General features: G+C 50.8%; 1 protein-coding gene across 6 annotated transcripts in view; it reads left to right on the forward strand.

Moving 5' to 3' along the window:
- Window positions 1–569: 569 nt before the first annotated feature.
- Window positions 570–16,928, forward strand: part of Apba2 (amyloid beta precursor protein binding family A member 2) — a 237,316-nt gene continuing 220,957 nt past the window's right edge. For 2 of the 6 annotated variants that reach the window (XM_087594359.1, XM_087594383.1), the window contains exon 1: window positions 570–741. The gene's annotated coding sequence lies outside the window, so the exon portion shown is untranslated. Of the gene's footprint in view, window positions 742–1,071; window positions 1,468–16,928 lie in introns of those variants that run through there. The other 4 variants (XM_087594352.1, XM_087594375.1, XM_087594393.1 and 1 more) reach the window with 3 other exon arrangements.

A 16,928-nucleotide genomic window follows, 5' to 3' on the forward strand; every position in this document is an offset into this window, starting at 1 on the left:
CTCAATCTAAGACTGAAAGAAGAGAGGGGGAGGGAGAGGGACAGAGAACGGAGGTCAACTGGAAGCATTTGACAGCTGAAGTGAGGTAGGAGAGCCCCCACCCATTAAAACAGAGCACCCTGTATGCCTTAAACCTGCAAGTTGCCACAAATGCGCAGGACTGAGTGAAAGGTCAAAGGTGACACCAAGGCCCAACATTCAAGAACTTCGGTTTTGTTTCTATTGTGAGGTAGGCAACTGGTTCTCTTCGTGCGTACTGGGGGTTAGAGGGCCTCTCCATTCTGGACATCCTAGGCAACACAGGTAGGTATCAGACACTGGGTGGTCCCAGGGACCCGGTGAGAAGACCTTGTGGCCAGTATGCCTATTGGGATCGACGGTGGGGAAGCTGGGCGAGGCTTGCCCCTCAGGAAAGGCTTTCTGAGGCCGCAATACCCTAGAGATTCAAAGGATTCAGATGGGGGCTCCGCATAGAGCGGAGCTGGCAGAGCAGGGCGCGGTCGCCGCAGCCCCTCAGCGCCGCACGCTCTCCAGAGCCCGCCAGGGGGCAGCGCGGCGTCAGGGGCAGGGTGCGGGCACCGGCAGCATCGCTTTCACCTGTTCTGCTTGCCCGGGACCAGACTACTAAGGCTCCCCAATCGGCCGGTCCCAGCACACTCCCAGGAATCTGTGTGCTCCCCAAAGCGCCACCGGGACTCGTAAAGCCGGCCTCAGCCCGTGTCCCAAGGACCCAGGTCCCAGGTGGGCTCGCCCGCTGTCCCCTCCGCTTTCCCTGCGCCGCGCCCGGAGGCTCCGCGCTCGGCGCCGAAGCATCTTTGTCTGCGCTTTGCGTGGCCGCGCGGTCTTGAATCTCTTGATTCCCTAAGGTCTCTTTAGAAAGCGTTCCCATCCCGCGTGGCCCGGCGCAGGAGGAGCGGGGGCGGCCGGTGTGGCGGTGGCGAGGGCGGTGTGGGTGCGGGTGCTCCCGGGCCGCGCCGCGTGCGCCCGGTAGAGGCGGCCCTGCGTGCCGTGCGCGGCGTCCGGGGCGCGCCCGCCGCTATCCAGCTTCCCGGGCTCATTAGCAGTCTCGGTGTGCGGCTCGGCGCGGGCTCACAAAGAGCTGCGGCGGCGCCCGGCTCTCGGCCTCGCCGACCCAATCGGGGGCGGCGGCGCATCGCGCAACCCGCGCGGCCGCAGGTAAGCGGGACCCGGGGCGCCCGAGTCGCCGCGGCAGCAATCTGGGTTGCCTGGTTCCGCGGGGGGCGGGGGGGGAGCCGGGGCGCAGTAGGGGGCTCGGATGCTGTGGTCCCAACGCTCCCTTTCGGACCGTGTGGAGCTCTGGAGCGGCTGAGGGGCATCGTCGATAGAGTGGGCCGCCGCTGGGACCTGGGGGGTGCTACGGACCAGCGCCCTTCTCTCTCCGGACCCGCCGGACCCTCCCAGCTACTGACCAGCGGTCGGGCGCGGCAGGGATCAGCTGGCGGCCAGGTTATCAGGGGCTTGCAAAGAGGCGGCGAGGGGGTACCTGGTCTATGGCCAGAGGAGATAGTCACTCGTCCGGGTCCCTCTACGCTGGCCAGGCTTCTAGTGCGTTCCGGGTGGGAGGGGGTTCAGGGGGGAGCTGCTTGGCACTGATACCAAGTCCTGATGCTGGGCGGCAACTCGGGAGTTTGGGGTCGCTGCTAGGTTCGCTGCTTCCAGGCAACCGGTCTTTGATCTGTATCCCCCCTCCCCTTTCCCTTTATAATGAGGCCCAGGGGAGAAACTCCGTTAAAAATTCCACACCCCATATTCTCTGGGGGGGATGCGGCGGGGACATGCCCCTCGGTCTGGCTACTTCCTCTTGGCAGGCAGAGCCTGGCAAGGGGACTTGGGTTATGGAGGATGAAGGGGAACATCGAGCCCAGCTTTTCCAAGCCTTGTTTTCACACGGGGCAGTATGGGGAGCAGGCCTCTATGTGCCAAAGCTGTGGGCGAACTTCCCCTGAGTGCAGTAGGCATAGGAGTGGGTACCAATGGGACTGTGCAAGGGCCTACCCTGGCTGTAGGTGCCTTAAATAAAGCCTGCTAGTCTTAACTTAGAATTTAGTTATGGAAGACTTTTTAATTCTTTAATATCTATCTATTTGTATGTGACTTGACAGAGGCCAAACTTAAATCCGAATTTAAATAGAGCAGCTCACTCAGGCCTTGTGCAGGGTGAAGTTCTTAAACCTCGCTTACTGTTCTTTTTGGCCTTTCCTCATCTCTGAGCTGATCTGTCCCTGGTCTCTTAGACCACAAGACCTCTTCTTCCTTTGTGAATTGGAGAAAGGACAGTGGTTTCAGAAACAAAGATCCACGAGCTTTAAGGGTCCAAGTGAACAACTTTTTCTGAAGTACAGATCTGCAGGTGCCAAGAACCAATGGACAGTCCTCCTTTGGGGCAGGGTCCCTCCAATGAGATGAGGCAGGGGCTTTCCTGGTGAGCAGGACTGGAGGTAGGAGTCTCAATTCAGAGTGGCTGGATGACTTTGCCCTGCTGGGTGGCCATAGTGTGCTGCAGAGGGTCCCCTGAGCTTTAGAGCTGTGGCACAGAGGGGTGAGTGACACAGACATGGGACCTGCAGGGACTCCAAGCCACGTGGAAGGCACTAGTGGATCAGGGGAACTGGCTGTACGCTGGAGGTGCCAACATCTCTCCTTCCAAGACACCATCAAGCCCTTGTCTGCTTGCCCTTGGGACAGTCTCTGAGCCGGGTGTAGCAATGGGCCAGCACCCCAGCTTTTGTCATCTCTCTGATGTCAGGCAGCAGGTAGACTCACCCCACTGCTGCTTTTCCACGTCTTGGGTGCTGGACTCCACTGAATCAGATGGTCTGTGAGTGGGTGTGAGCCAGTCTTCATGCTGAAAGGAGCTGACATTGAGGACCATTAGCTTCTGCTTGGCTTCCTCTTTCCCTTGCGAGCCAACCCCAGACCCAAGTGGTAGCTTGTTAACTAGTTTGCATAGCCATCCCTGGGATAGTTCTGAAGTACACCCTTTTGTTTCTGCCTCCTTTTTCTTTCTCCTTCCTTTTTTTTGAATAAAATATTAGTTTCACAGTAATAATTGGTAGGGATGGTTTGCGAAATGGAGGTGCATAAATATCCAATTTGCCAACTGAGCTAAGAAATGCCAGATAAAAATAAAAGATAATTGTAAAAGACACCAATCACACCCCTGGAGGCTGAGAGGGGGTGTTAAAAACACCTTGACTTTTCCTAGACAAAACTGAGGAACTCAGAGGAAAAACACATTAATGAGGCTGGCATTTACCAGGCTTTGTTTAGATGGAGCACTGGTCACTGAGCCCCGTTGGAGGGGCAATTGGGGGTAGTAGTACCTGACCACAGAGGAATCCTCTAGTCCTCAACTTACTGCTGCATTCTTGTCTGTCCTCTGCTCTGAATATGTGGTTCAACAGGTGAGGGTCTCCACAGATACACAAAGTAGTTCTTTACGATCCTAGGAACCTAAGGGTGTGGAAGTTCTGAACAGGCTTCTCTGGCCTGGAGGGCCTCCCAAAGCTAATGGCAGAGATCTGCATATCCTGCCCTACAGCTTATGCCCTTGGTATGGTGGCAGCCTGGACCGTGTGGCTCCTTGTCTTGCTGGTGATGAGGGTGAGAGGCATGTAGGCCACTGATGAGGGGTGGTGTGGCTGCTGGTTGGCATTTCTGACATAGGCTATACTCAAAATGAAGGTCCAGGGGCTAGGGGCCAAGGTGGTGCTTACTCATTCCCTTGGAAGATGTTTAGGTGGTAGCTCTCAGGGGGGCTTCTCTCCTCCAACTCCTCTTCTGCTATGCCCCACCCACCAGCTGGGCCAGGGCCAGCAGGAGTCTCCAAGCAGCCTGCCGGCTGAGTCAGCATCATGGGCACTCACTGGCTTCTCGCCTCTCCTGCAGCTGGTCCTCACTCTGTCCCTGTCCCGACATTCAAGGGAACCCTAGGAGGACAGCACTCTCAAGGTCATACTGTTAGGCTCTGTGAAACTTTATCCACTGGTGGGTGCTACAGATGGGTAGCCCCATCTGAAGAGGTTAGGCTTGAGTGTGGTTTTGTGACAGTTAATTTTTCACGTTTGTTTGTGAGGTGGTGGACACACACACACACACACACACACACACACACACACACACACACACACACACGTGCCGCAGAGTAAAAGGTTAGAGGACAGCTTATGGGAGTTAATGCTCCGCTTCTATCATGGGTTCTGGGGATTGAACTTAACTCATCAGGCTACACAGCAAATGCCTTAACTCACCAAGAAAGCTTACCACTCCTGGGTTTCGCTTTCTGTGCTTGCCCTGGGGTTTCCTAGGGTTGAACTTTGAGACTGGTCTTCCTTCGTCAATTGGGGCAATGGAAGGTAGGCTGTCTCATTTCCTAAGTGGTCAACGATTCCCTGTTGCCCCGTTCCACACTACTGATTTCTGTAGCTCTCTCTCCCTAAGCACCGTCCCTCAAGGCTGCCCAGCTCCCGGTAGATAGCCCCTGCCTGGTTTTCCCTTGTTTTACCACCTATTCCATCACAGTCTTCCACCTTGGCCCAGGTCGGAGTGTCCATCCTTGATGACCCCAGTTAAGGTAGGATTTTTTCCCTCTCATCTTTGACCTCAAGGCTTGCTCATGCCTCAGAGCATTAACGTCCACTTCGTGGCCCCCTCAGACGCCTGCTTGGCTTGTTCAATGATTTATTCCACTGTCTGTTTATATACCAGCTCCCTGACCCCCCTCCATGCGTCGGCACCGCTTCCCGATTGTGAATGCAGCTTGTGTCTCTCCTTAGCACCTAATACCCAGCGGCTCACTTGTACGTACAGTACTCATTGTTCCTTGTCTGTCTCTTCACTCAAATGCCAAGACTGCTCACTTGTGCATCCCTAGCATCTAGAATTGTGCCTGGCACACATCAGATCCTCAGGGCTATTGTGGGATGAATGGATGCCTGATTCCCAAGAGCATCGTTGTCTTTGCCTTTTCCCTATAGCTAGGGACTGGAACCCAATGGTCTTCATAGTTGGATCCTGAAACCTAGTAGAAGATCTTGAGGTCAGTGACAGGGCAGAGCCACAGTACTGGACCTTACTAGCCTGCTTTTTATGGAGACTAGAATGTGGTGGGGAGGTTAATCTAGCTCACATAATGGACCCTCTGGCTCCCCACTGAAGGTCCTTTTGAATTTTTATTGGCTTAGATTGTCTGCAATCAGGCAGCCCCCTCCCCCGGCCCCCACCCCTGTGCTACCAGTGTTAGCCTTTCTTGCTCTTACAGATGCCTCCTTAGCAATGCATTGGGAGGCAGGCCCTCTTGCTTCCATCCGTCTCCTCCTCTTCCTTCTTTTTCTTTCTTTTTCCTAATACTTTATTCTGTTCCCCATCATTCTTTGTTACATTTTAGTAACTCATATGTATATGTATATGTATATGTATATGTATATGTATATGTATATGTATATGTATATGTATATGTATATGTATATGTATATGTATATGTATATGTATATGTGTGTGTGCTTAAATACCTGTTGGGGGGGTTAGAAGACAACTCGGAAGGCCTTTCTTTCTGCCTGGGTATATAAACCGGGTGGCTTAGTGTTAAGTGCCCTGGTTTTTTGAGCTGTCTCTCAGATCTTCTCTCCCTCACTGGATGTTTCTAAACCTGTCTTGTACACTGTCAGACCCAGTGTCTCAAGGGTGTTCGGTTTTTGCCTGTCTGTTCTGGCCAACTCTCCCTGCTGGATGCCTTTTCTTGCCTGACTCCATTGCCAGTGTTCTGACCTCTGAGCTGCCCTGGTTTCCCGAGGAAATGGAGGTAGGAAGAGAGGATGGGCTCTAGAATAACAGGAACTTGACTCCAGCCTGCCCATGCCTCTGTCCCTGGGGCATGTTCAAGTTTTTGGCCTTGGAGCCTTTCTCTCTCTATCCAGACTTGTTTTGAGGCATGAATGGAAGCCAATATTGAATTGATGTAAGCTTCTGTTGTGATAGCAGTGGCTTCATGGGGTGCCTCTATGGCTTCGGGCCGACTGTGGCTTTTTCCTCTTTGACTGGGGAAGTGAGGTTTCTGAGTTTCAGTGGCAGCCCACTAAGAGAACCTAGCCTAGATGCTTTCTAAACTCTGAAGTGTCAATCCAAAGTAAGACCCATCTGCTGCTTTGTGATTTCAAGATCAGACGAGAAAGATAAAAGTCTGTGGTTGAGATGCCCACACTGAGTGACTACAGACGTGTTTCCTAGAGGCTGAATCTCTCCAGCTTCTGAAGCTAGTTTGATGGAAGAAGCCAGCGGAAGTGAGCCTGCCTGGGACAGCTTCGTGTACCCAGCTTTGGTCCTCAGTGACTGCTGTTTTAAATGGTTTTCTTTCTCACTGGAAGTGGCTGGTCTTGCTGTAATTTGCAGGTGAGAAACTGAGGACCTGGAAACTGGAATTGATTGGCCTCAGGGCTTGGAGGGTGTGTGTCACATCTCCTTCCTGTTGTCCCTCAGGATGGGGAGGATCATTTCCTGGGATATTGTAAACTGGGTGATCCTGACTAGGACCCTTCCCTATCCCCAGTGCACACGGGGTTAGTTTGCAGAATGTGTTTGGAGAATCTATTGCTTGATGGATGAGAAGTCAAGTGCCATAGAGGTGGGGGTTGGGCATCAGGACAGCTGCCATTGGTGGGACCCGAGGTGTCCCATTTTACACTTGAAGTGAACGTGGCGGACTCAGCATTTCTGGTCTCCAGAATCAATGGCAGAAGGGCATGCTTGGTTTGGAACCACGCAGCCACCTCTGAGCAAACATCTTTAGATGTTGGTGTGAGTGTGTGTGTGTGTGTGTGTGTGTGTGTGTGTGCACGCGCCTGTGTTTTATTTGTGTTTCGTTTGGTTTTTATATTCCTGGAATTGATTCCCAGCAAGGGAACGCTAAATATGAATGACTCTGAACCATTGTGTGCATTGTTAATTTAAAAATATATATAGTTTATGGCTTTTCCCAGTTGGTTTGATTAGCAATTTTCTTGAGGAATTTATTGTTTCCCAAATAGGAGAGCCATCAATTGAGTGAGTGCGTGCATTTAGGGATGATGGATTCCTCAGATCTCTCTGACAGCAAGCGTGTGCGTTGTTCACATAAAACACGGTTTCTAGGTCTTTTGGTGCAGTAAGTGAGCCATGTGCTATCACATCTGTCCGTATTATCCAGAGCTGGTGACAGCTGTTACGGGTAGGGAAGAGTGGAGTGGGATGTGTGCGAGGAATCGGAGGCTCAGGAGAGTGGGCCCGGCCTGCTGTCTTCCCCCCAGTGTGACTAGGATTGTCCTGAGCAGGGCACACACATGCATCTGCACTACTTTCCTCACTGGCCAGAGTGATGGTGGAATCTGAATGTGTGCACAGGTTCCTCAGTCAGTATAGTCATAGGTCAGGGTGTACACGTACTGTGTGAGCGTGTGAGCATGTGTGTGTGTGTGTGTGTGTGAGAGAGAGAGAGAGAGAGAGATAGATAGAGAGAGAAAGGGAGGGAGGGAGAGAGAGAGGAGAGAGAGAGAAAGGGAGGGAGAGAGAAAGGAAGGGAGGGAGAGAGAGAGGAAGGGAGGGAGAGAGAAGAGAGAGGAGAGAAAGAGGAGAGAAGAGAGAGAGAGAGAGAGGAGAGAGAGGAGAGAGAGGAGAGAGGAGAGAGAGAGAAAGGGAGGGAGAGAGGAGGGAGAGGAAAGAGAGAAGAGAGAGAGGAGAGAGGAGAGAGAGAGGAGAGAGGAGAGAGAGAGAGAAAGGGAGGGAGAGAGAGGAAGGGAGGGAGAGAGAAGAGAGAGAAGAGAGAGAGGAGAGAGAGGAGAGAGGAGAGAGAGGAGAGAGGAGAGAGAGGAGAGAGAGAGAGAAAGGGAGAAAGAGTGAGGAAGGGAGGGAGAGAGAAGAGAGAGAAGAGAGAGGAGAGAGAGGAGGGAGAGGAGAGAGAAGAGAGAGAGGAGAGAGAGGAGAGAGAGGAGAGAGAGAGGAGAAAGAGAGAGGAGAGAGGGGAGAGAGAGAGGAAGGGAGGGAGAGAGAAGAGAGAGAAGAGAGAGAGAGGAAGGGAGGGAGAGAGAAGAGAGAGAGGAGAGAGGAGAGAGAGAAGAGAGAGAGGAGAGAGAGAGGAGAAAGAGAGAGGAGAGAGGGGAGAGAGAGAGAAAGGGAGGGAGAGAGAGAGGAAGGGAGGGAGAGAGAAGAGAGAGAAGAGAAAGAGGAGAGAGAGAGGAGAGAGGAGAGAGAGGAGAGAGAGAGGAGAGAAAGGAGAGAGAGGGGAGAGAGGGGAGAGAGAGAAGAGAGAGAAAGAGAGGTGGGGAGGGAGGGGAGAGAGAGAGAGAGAGAGAGAGAGAGAGAGAGAGAGAGAGAGAGAGAGAGAGAGAGAGAGAGAGAGATCTAACGCCTGCCTTGCATGTCTCAGGTACCTGGTACCACCTTGGGTTCTGGTTGGTGACCGTGGTACCTGCTGCCTGAGTGACCTGTGGACTGATTCCAGCTGTGGAACCTTGACAGATCTTGAGCCCCAGAGGCAGAAGTGAGTCGTCTCGGTATCTGTTCTCCAGGGAATGGCACTGAGTATGGTCAGTTTTCTTAACCCACATCCCTGCTAGATGTCTCACTTTGTGGTAAAGATTCCCCTGGGGACACTTTCTGCTCTTTGAGTGCCAGGGCACTGCAGCTTGTGCGTGTGGGCTGCCATTGGTTCTGGGGTCCTGTCCTTGTGATATTTTGTGTTGGAAACTGCCAGTCTTGACTTAGTCCTGGGCATTAGCAGATTTTAGCTTTGAAATTAATTCCATTTTAGCAAGTACTCCTTGATCACAGGCAGATAGATCTTTCCTTGATCAGCAGTGGAGATGGAAGCCGCCATCATACTTGACTTGCTCTTCCCTGGGGCAGTTTCATCCCCAGCTTGCATTAATCCCATGTGGAAGACTGTTCTGAGGGGGCCTGGACTGACAATGTTCTCCACCCTTTGCTTTGTGAAACCATGCCCTTAGTCTGTGTATATGTCTCTTGATTTATCCATCATATATGATATTTATTTAGTAAAGGAAGTGTGGCATAAGAAAGGTTCTGGGCATTTTAAGGGTAGCCTCTCACCTAACCATTATCAGTCATTGACTGGATACACAGGAACTTCTCTATGCTCAAACCGAGGAGTCAAATGCTTTACTTTAGTTGCCTCTAAGTCCCTTTGTTGAGGGCTCTATCCATCCATCCATCCATCCATCCATCCATCCATCCATCCATCCATCCATCCATCCACCCACCCACCTATTCAATGGATATTTTCTGAGTTCTTGCTGAATCTTTCTTCTCTGTTCCCTATGTAGAGCTCTATGAAGTTGGCATAGGGTGGGATGAGGAGGGATGGGGGTGGGGGTGGGGGAGGCTGCTAGAGAGTGTTTCATGGTCCCAGAGTTCAGTCCTAGATTTAGGTCCAAGGTCTTCCCAGGGATTCACAAACTGGGAGGTGTCAGTGTCAGGGGTGGAGTGGGGCTGTTCACAGACCTCATTCTAGAGAAGGGGCTGAATTTGCCCTTTTAGAGCAGAAGGGCTATCCTTTGTGGGGAATCCAGGGCACAGGGGAGGGGCGAGTTTCCTGGCATTAGGATTAGTTCTGTGTAGGTCAGGACCCAGATGGGTGCACATTGTTTATGCATCCTGACTGATAGGTCTGGAACTGCCTTGGGTGGTCCTGAGGGGTTGGGAACAGAGCAGATGGAGTGATCATAATACAGTTTACAGAGCAAGCTATTGTGGGTTTTTCTGGAACCCTGCCTCTAGACCTGATAGAATCATGGGTGAATGGCTGTGAGGGGCCTTACGATGGTCACATCCACAGGTGAGGTGACACACAGAGAAACGTAGGGCAGAATAAGGCTCAGTTGGGGGCTTGAGGCCATGTTAAGTTCACCAAAAGGGTTCTCTGAGGATAAGAGGTTTGCCCAGGTCCCCCTCCTTCCCCAGGGTACTCTGTAGGAGGCCGTGGCTGCTGCATCCCAGCCTCATGAGCATGGATGTTTAATTTCACCCTTTAGAGATTTATAGGCTTGCTGGATGAAATTGCCCCTGTACTTCTACAGGCACGACAAGATCTATGACAAATCATACATCACATTATTAATTTGCTCACACAGAGTTAACCTGCGCAGCTTTGCCTGGCTTACCCTAGGCTGGGTGTAGACCCCAGGAAATATGTTTCCAGTTGTCCGCTGAGAGACGGTGGCTCTCAGGACAGACTTGCAGCAAGATGTATCAGCTGAGCGCCTCTTTGCCTGTAGGCAGCCAGCCTTGGCCTGGTTGGGACACAGGTGACAATCTCCTGGCCTCCCATGGCTTTCTGGCCACTGCCGCTTCTGGGCTGGCTATGGCCCAGGCTTGGGGCAAGGCAGAGCTGTGGTTGTGGTCAGCCATCCTGAGCCCTTCTGCTGGGTGGGACCTGGGTTCCCATCCTTATCAGCCTCACAGCAGTGAGAGGATGTTCGAGTGCCTCCTTCGTAGCCCAGAGACACGAGGGCTGCAGCTTCTTCTTTCCCTTTAGTTTCTGCTGGATGAAGCAGCCATTATTATCTTTGGGCTGCTCTTCCTCCAGCATGCCAGGCACCAACAGTCCGGGCTGCAAAGGTGCCCATCTTTGGAAATGCAGCCAGCCTGTCCTATTCTTTGGCTTAGTGTGGAGGTGCGGGGCCCTATCCTTTCCCACGAGGCTTGTAGTGCTCTCATCTTCCTTCTGGCTGCTTTTACTCCCAGGCACTTGAGGGAAACTGCACTTGGTGTGTGTGTGTGTGTGTGTGTGTGTGTGTGTGTGTGTGTGTGTGTGTGTGTGTGTATGGAGAACCTTCCGCCTCCTTTTTAACAGACACTTGTGGTTTCCACTGCAGTTCCCACTGACTGGGTCTCCAGTCCACCTTCTCTGACAGCATGGTGCAGTTAATTTCTCACAGACCACAGCAGAACTGTTTTATTGCTACCTTGCAGTGCCCACACTGGGGTGATTGTAGTGGAAACCAACACTTTATTCTAGACGTGGGCCTCTGCTGTGCTGTCAGCCCCTGTCATGGAACCAGGAGAGACTCACAGAAGTCAGACATGTCCGTGGAAATGCAAGCCTTACTTTTTCTTGTAGTGGCCATCCCTCATTAAGTGGCATTAGCTTTTGTCTCCAGGTTTAGGTGGAGGCTCACCTTTGTCCTGTTCACCCAGTTCTCTGCAGTGAACAGCGCGTTGTCACTTGTGTTCCTCGTTGGAAGCCATCTAAGCTGGTGCTCACCTGGAGTCCTTCACGGATATTCATTTTCTAGATTTAATGCTAACTGACTGCTCGGACCTTACATCTCAGCCCTCAGCACCTTGATTTTTCTTCTTTTGCATATACACCTTCAGTGGAGTGTATTGTAACAAACACGTAAATCCAACAATGCATTCTATAATCTATGAGAAAAAAAAGCCAGACCACCACATAGGGAAAGGGATAGAGGATGTTATATATGCACAGTGCATGAATGCCAACACACACACACACACACACACACACACACACACACACGCACACACACACACATGCACACACACACACGCACACGCACATACACTCACACACACATGCACACACGCACACGCACACACACATACACTCACACACACATGCAGACACACACGTACACATACACACTCACACACACATACACACTCACACACACTCACACGCATACACTTACATACACACTCACACACATATACTCACATACTCACACACACTCACACACACTCACATATACTCACACACATGCAGACACACATACACACTCAAACACATACACATTCAAACACATACACACAAACACATACACACTCACACACACTTACACACACTCACACACATACCTCACACACATTCACACACACATATACTCACACACTCACTCACACACATGCTCACACACACACACTCACACACATACACTCACACACACACTCACATACATACACTCACATACACACACATGCACATACACACATGCGCACACACACACTCACACACATACATTCACACACACTCTCACATACACACTCTTACACACTCTCTCTCACACACATACACTCACATACACACACATGCACATACACACAATGCACACACACACACACACACACTCACACACATACACAAGGCTCCAAACTCTGTTCAGCTATTAGGGAAATGCAAAGCAAATCATAGCTGACACATATCACCCCACATACACCAGGCTGGCTGCCATCAACAGCACACAATGATAGGCGTAGGGAGGCTGTGGAGCAATGGGAATTGCTATTGGCCTGTTAGGAATAAATCCTCACAGCTGCCTGAGGAAGGCATCTCCCAGTATCAGCTGAAGTTAAACTCACATGTTCAGTTTCATGAGCAGATCAATGCCAGCAAATGTGCAGCATGTACAGGGGCCCCAAATACTCGAGTGTCCTAACCCCCATGGATGTTGCCCTCAGTGTTATAGTGATTTACAAACTGATTCAGAGTCTGTAAATGCGAGCCCCCTGAATAGTACTCTAAGGGTCCTTAGAGCAGAGTCACAAGGAGGCTGGCCACAGAGAGACAGGGCAATATGCAGGTAAAGTTATAGATTGCTATGAGGCAGCTGCAACATACGGAATACCAGTAGCCACAAAAAACTGGATGACGCAGGGGATGGACTGTCTCCAGGAGCCTTCTGAAGAGGTCATGGCCTTGCTGAGACCATCACATCCACCTATCAAGAACTGTGAGAACGTAACGTCTTTTAAGCTACTCTGTTTCGTGATGATTTGTAATACAGCTGCCGAGAGACACAGGCAGGTGTCCACCTCTGCATGGTGGTGACTGTCAGCCCATGGACAAACCACATAACCATCCGCAGAAGAGAGGATGAGGAGGCTGAGTTTAGTTCTCTCACAGAATACAGTGCAGCAAGTGGGGAATGGAGAATTTGCAAGTGTGTGTCGTGGGACAGGTGGATTTTTCCAGACGATGTCGAGCGAAGTCCTAAGTCCTAGCCTACGCTGCACGAGTCGGGTTACATGACATTCAACGGGCAACTCCATGCATGTCACTTGCTGTCCTTGAAGATGGCATATGGGGTCACAAAGGACGGAAATGGACCTCCTTGGGGGCTAGTATGTCCCATGTATGGTATGTGGAACTTGTTGTCCTCATACTGTATTTCAATAAAACATTTAAAGTAGAGTAGTGTACGGCTTTGAGTTTCCATGGAGAACTTCAGTTGACTGACCACTGGCTTATTTTTACTGCTGCAGTGACCAGAGTCTTAACGTATCTGCTTAACGTGAGATAAATTCTTCCGTCACAATGGGTGCTTATTCGTATGTAGACACCGACTGCATTTGGAGACTAGGCAAACCAGCCAGTGCGCTGAGATCCTTCCAGATTTAGTTGTGTGGATGTGTAACTTAGACATCGTGAGTTTTTTCTTTCTGCACGTAGCAGAAGGCTTGGTTTGGATGGGTGTTCTCCAAAGGCCAGCTTCTTCCTAAAGCAAACCAGACCCGATTAACCCAAATGTCAAAGCATCCAATTGGTTTTTCATTGAGCAGGAATCCAAGGGCTTGAAGAAGAGTAATCAGGTACTTAATGCGTGGGCAACTCCTCTAACTGCACGGGACATTTCCAGTGATGGTCCTTCGGTCAGCCCCACACCCTTGTGGTCCAGGGATCATAGGAGGAAGTTCCCTTAAGAACAGAGCCCATCACCCCAGATCCTCAGAGGTGCCACCCTCTTTGTGTATCTCCCTGGCATGACCACCCTTCTACCAATGCACTTTGTGTTAGCTTTTTGTTGCTATGACAAAATTCCCAAGACAATCAATCCAATAAGAGGAAAGATCATTTAATTTTGAGTCATAGTTTCAAAGGTTTCACTTCGTGTCCCTTGACCCTGTTGCTTTTGGCTTGCAGCAGCATGTGGGCGGGGAGCTGTGGTAGGCGCAAACTGCCAGTGTCAGGGGGGCTGGGAGGCAAGGAGAGGAACAGTGTTGTTGTTGTTGGTGTGTATGAAGTTCCATTTCTCCTTCAAGAGCATATCTACAGTGTGCTTCTCACACTAGGCCCCACCTTTTAAAGGTCCTACTACCTCCTAACACTGTCCCAGCCTCTTGAGCCAAGCATAGGCATTCAGGAGACCCCTCTCATGCACCTACACAATATCAAACCCCTCATTGCACCGGACTCTGCTTCAGCCCTTCCTGTTCTGTGCTTAGTTCCCGTATACTGGCTGTGAACCCATTACAGGTCCATGACTGTAGAGGGTACCCTGGCCAGTCCTGGCCACACTGATTTCACAGGCTTAAGCTGGCTGGAAAGAGTACCACTATGGCCCAGGGTTATTTATACCTTTGTGGAGTCCACGGTGGGCTATTAAAGGCTTTGGTATTCTGTGTGTCCACCCTGCTCTGAGAGGCTCACTGTGTACATGCATTTGTTTCCTCCTTAACATCCTGTGAAAAAGGCAGAGCTCAGTGGTCCCAAGATCCCATGATCCCAAGGATGGAGGTGCCTCTGTGTGTGTGACACACACACACACACACACACTTGGTCATGGGAAACCCCCACACTGCTACTATTTCCTGGCTACAAGAATCTGGTGCTGAATCAGTCCTGCTCTACATAAGGAAAGATAAGAAGGTGGGGGTCAAGGTTTAGGGATAGCAGAAGCAGGTAGGAGAGCCTATGCCAGGACTTGACCTCATGTCATAGGTCCTCATGACCCTTCTCCCGGCTTTCCCCAGTCTGGCCTTAGTTCTCCAGCTCCTCAAACCCAGTAGGTAACCTGGTTCTGGGTGGGGATGGTAACAGGTGCCGTTTCCTGAGTGTGAGCCTACGGTGCTAGGCTTTGGGAATTAACCACTTGGTGGTGGCAGGTCTGGATGAATCCTTAGGAAATGTGCCTCTTAGATGCTCTGAAGGGTGGCTTGTGTCAGTCCTGGTTGCAGATTCCAGGTCCCTGTGTAACAATACAGGGATGATCTCTTACACTTGTTTCAACTGTGCTTCCATACGTCCTTGGTATTTCCTGTCATCTTGACATTGAGCTGCTGTGGTGTGTCTGGTGACATTGTGACTGTAGGGACCGTGCTGCGGTGTGTCTGGTGGCATGGTAACTGTGGTGAGTCTGCTTCTGTGATGTGATTAGTGGCATTGTGACTCAAATTACCATGTTGTGGTGTGTCTGGTGGCATGGTGACTTCGGTGATGCTGCTATAGTGTGCCTGGCGATTGTGACTTCAGTGACCATGCCATGTTGCCTCTGGTGACACTATGACTATGGCTATTGTGCTGTTATGTGTCTTTGTGACATTGTGACCATGGTGATGCCTCTGTGGTATGTCTGGTGGTAATGGACTGCAATGGCCATGCTGTGGTGTGTCTGATGACATTTCTGCTGCCGTGGTGTCTGGTGGCATTGTGTCTGGGGATGTACTGTATGCTCTCCTTCCTGCAGAGCTTCTCCAGATGTGGTGATAGACCGGCTGGACACTCATTCATTTCACTTTGACCCTAGTATCCCAGCAGATTACATGTGCATCCTCTTTCCCTCTGTGGGATGTCTGATCTCATCTGTGTTTTTCATCACCGTGCAAGGACTTCTTGAATGTCAGACTTTTCGGAAGCGAATAGCTGTTTGGTGGAGAGGGAGGCTCTTGCCTCCTTACCCTAACCAAGGGCTATGCGTGCTTCTTCCTACTGTCCATTGACATGATCTTCACTTGCATTTGCACTACCCATTGCCCTGATCATGGCTGGGGCTGCTCACTGACTCTCAACAACCCATGCTTTGCCTTGGGTTCAGTAGCTGCCCAGTAAACAAGTCAAATGCTGTTTTCTCCACTTACATACCTGGTCTGCCACACTGGCACTCAAGGAGTGGGCATAGTTCTGCTTCAGCAACCTCTTCTGCAGTTGTTCAAAGAAGATCAAATAAAATAAGATAGTGGCATGTGACAGAAGTCACTGTGTCCCTGGCTTCACTCTGGGGCTCTCATCCAGCCCTGGTATCAGCAAGTACAATCATTTAGTCAGTATGGCTGAGGCTCAGAAAGAACATTCACATTGTCCCCCTGAACATGCAGAATAATGAGCTACTATGCCCAAGGTCTGGGACCTGGGGCTGACTCTTTTAGTGCCTGAACACCTAGGGCCATTGGGAGCCAAGCCTACACAGAGAGACCCCGCAGCTCTCTTCCTTAGGACGTATACTCACAAGAGTCCATGCTTGTGATTTGGATGGTCTTCTACTTCTAGGGGTCCTGATGTTGCCTTGACCATGGCTGAGATTTTATGAATAAGACATACACACCCACTACACACTCACCCGCACACTTACATGTACATGCACACTGACATACTCACATACTTGTGCGCACACACTTATTCTCATACTTACATACTCACACACTCATTCATACACTTATATTCACACCCATTCACACACATGTGCACACACCCACACACTGACCACACACACACACACACACACACACACACACACACACACACACACACAGAGCGCTAGAACTGAGTGTAGAAAGTTCGTTTTCTGAGTGTACTTGGCCTTTCAGTCTCAGGTCTCCATCTGCATCTGTTGGCATGGAGACTGTTGATCAAACTTGAGGGATGGAATGGTCCAGAATGTTAGTCCTTTTTCATTTCCCCTTCTCTGATTATTACGTTACCAGCAGTTGTTTTTGCTCTGGACAATAGAGGAGCCAGACTCCAGCTGGTGTTGACCTCTCTAAGGGCCAAGACTTCTCACCTGTAGTGAAGAACTCAGTGATACCAAAGGCAGAGTAAGGAAGACTGGTTTCTGCACTCAGGGAGCTTTGGATGTGTGTTAGCATATAGGTAGATAAAAGGTCAAACTCGGGGTACAGCAGGGTGG

Source organism: Rattus norvegicus, chromosome 1 (assembly GCF_021556685.1).
Source record: "Rattus norvegicus strain SHRSP/BbbUtx chromosome 1, alternate assembly SHRSP_T2T, whole genome shotgun sequence".
Taxonomy (NCBI): domain Eukaryota; kingdom Metazoa; phylum Chordata; class Mammalia; order Rodentia; family Muridae; genus Rattus; species Rattus norvegicus.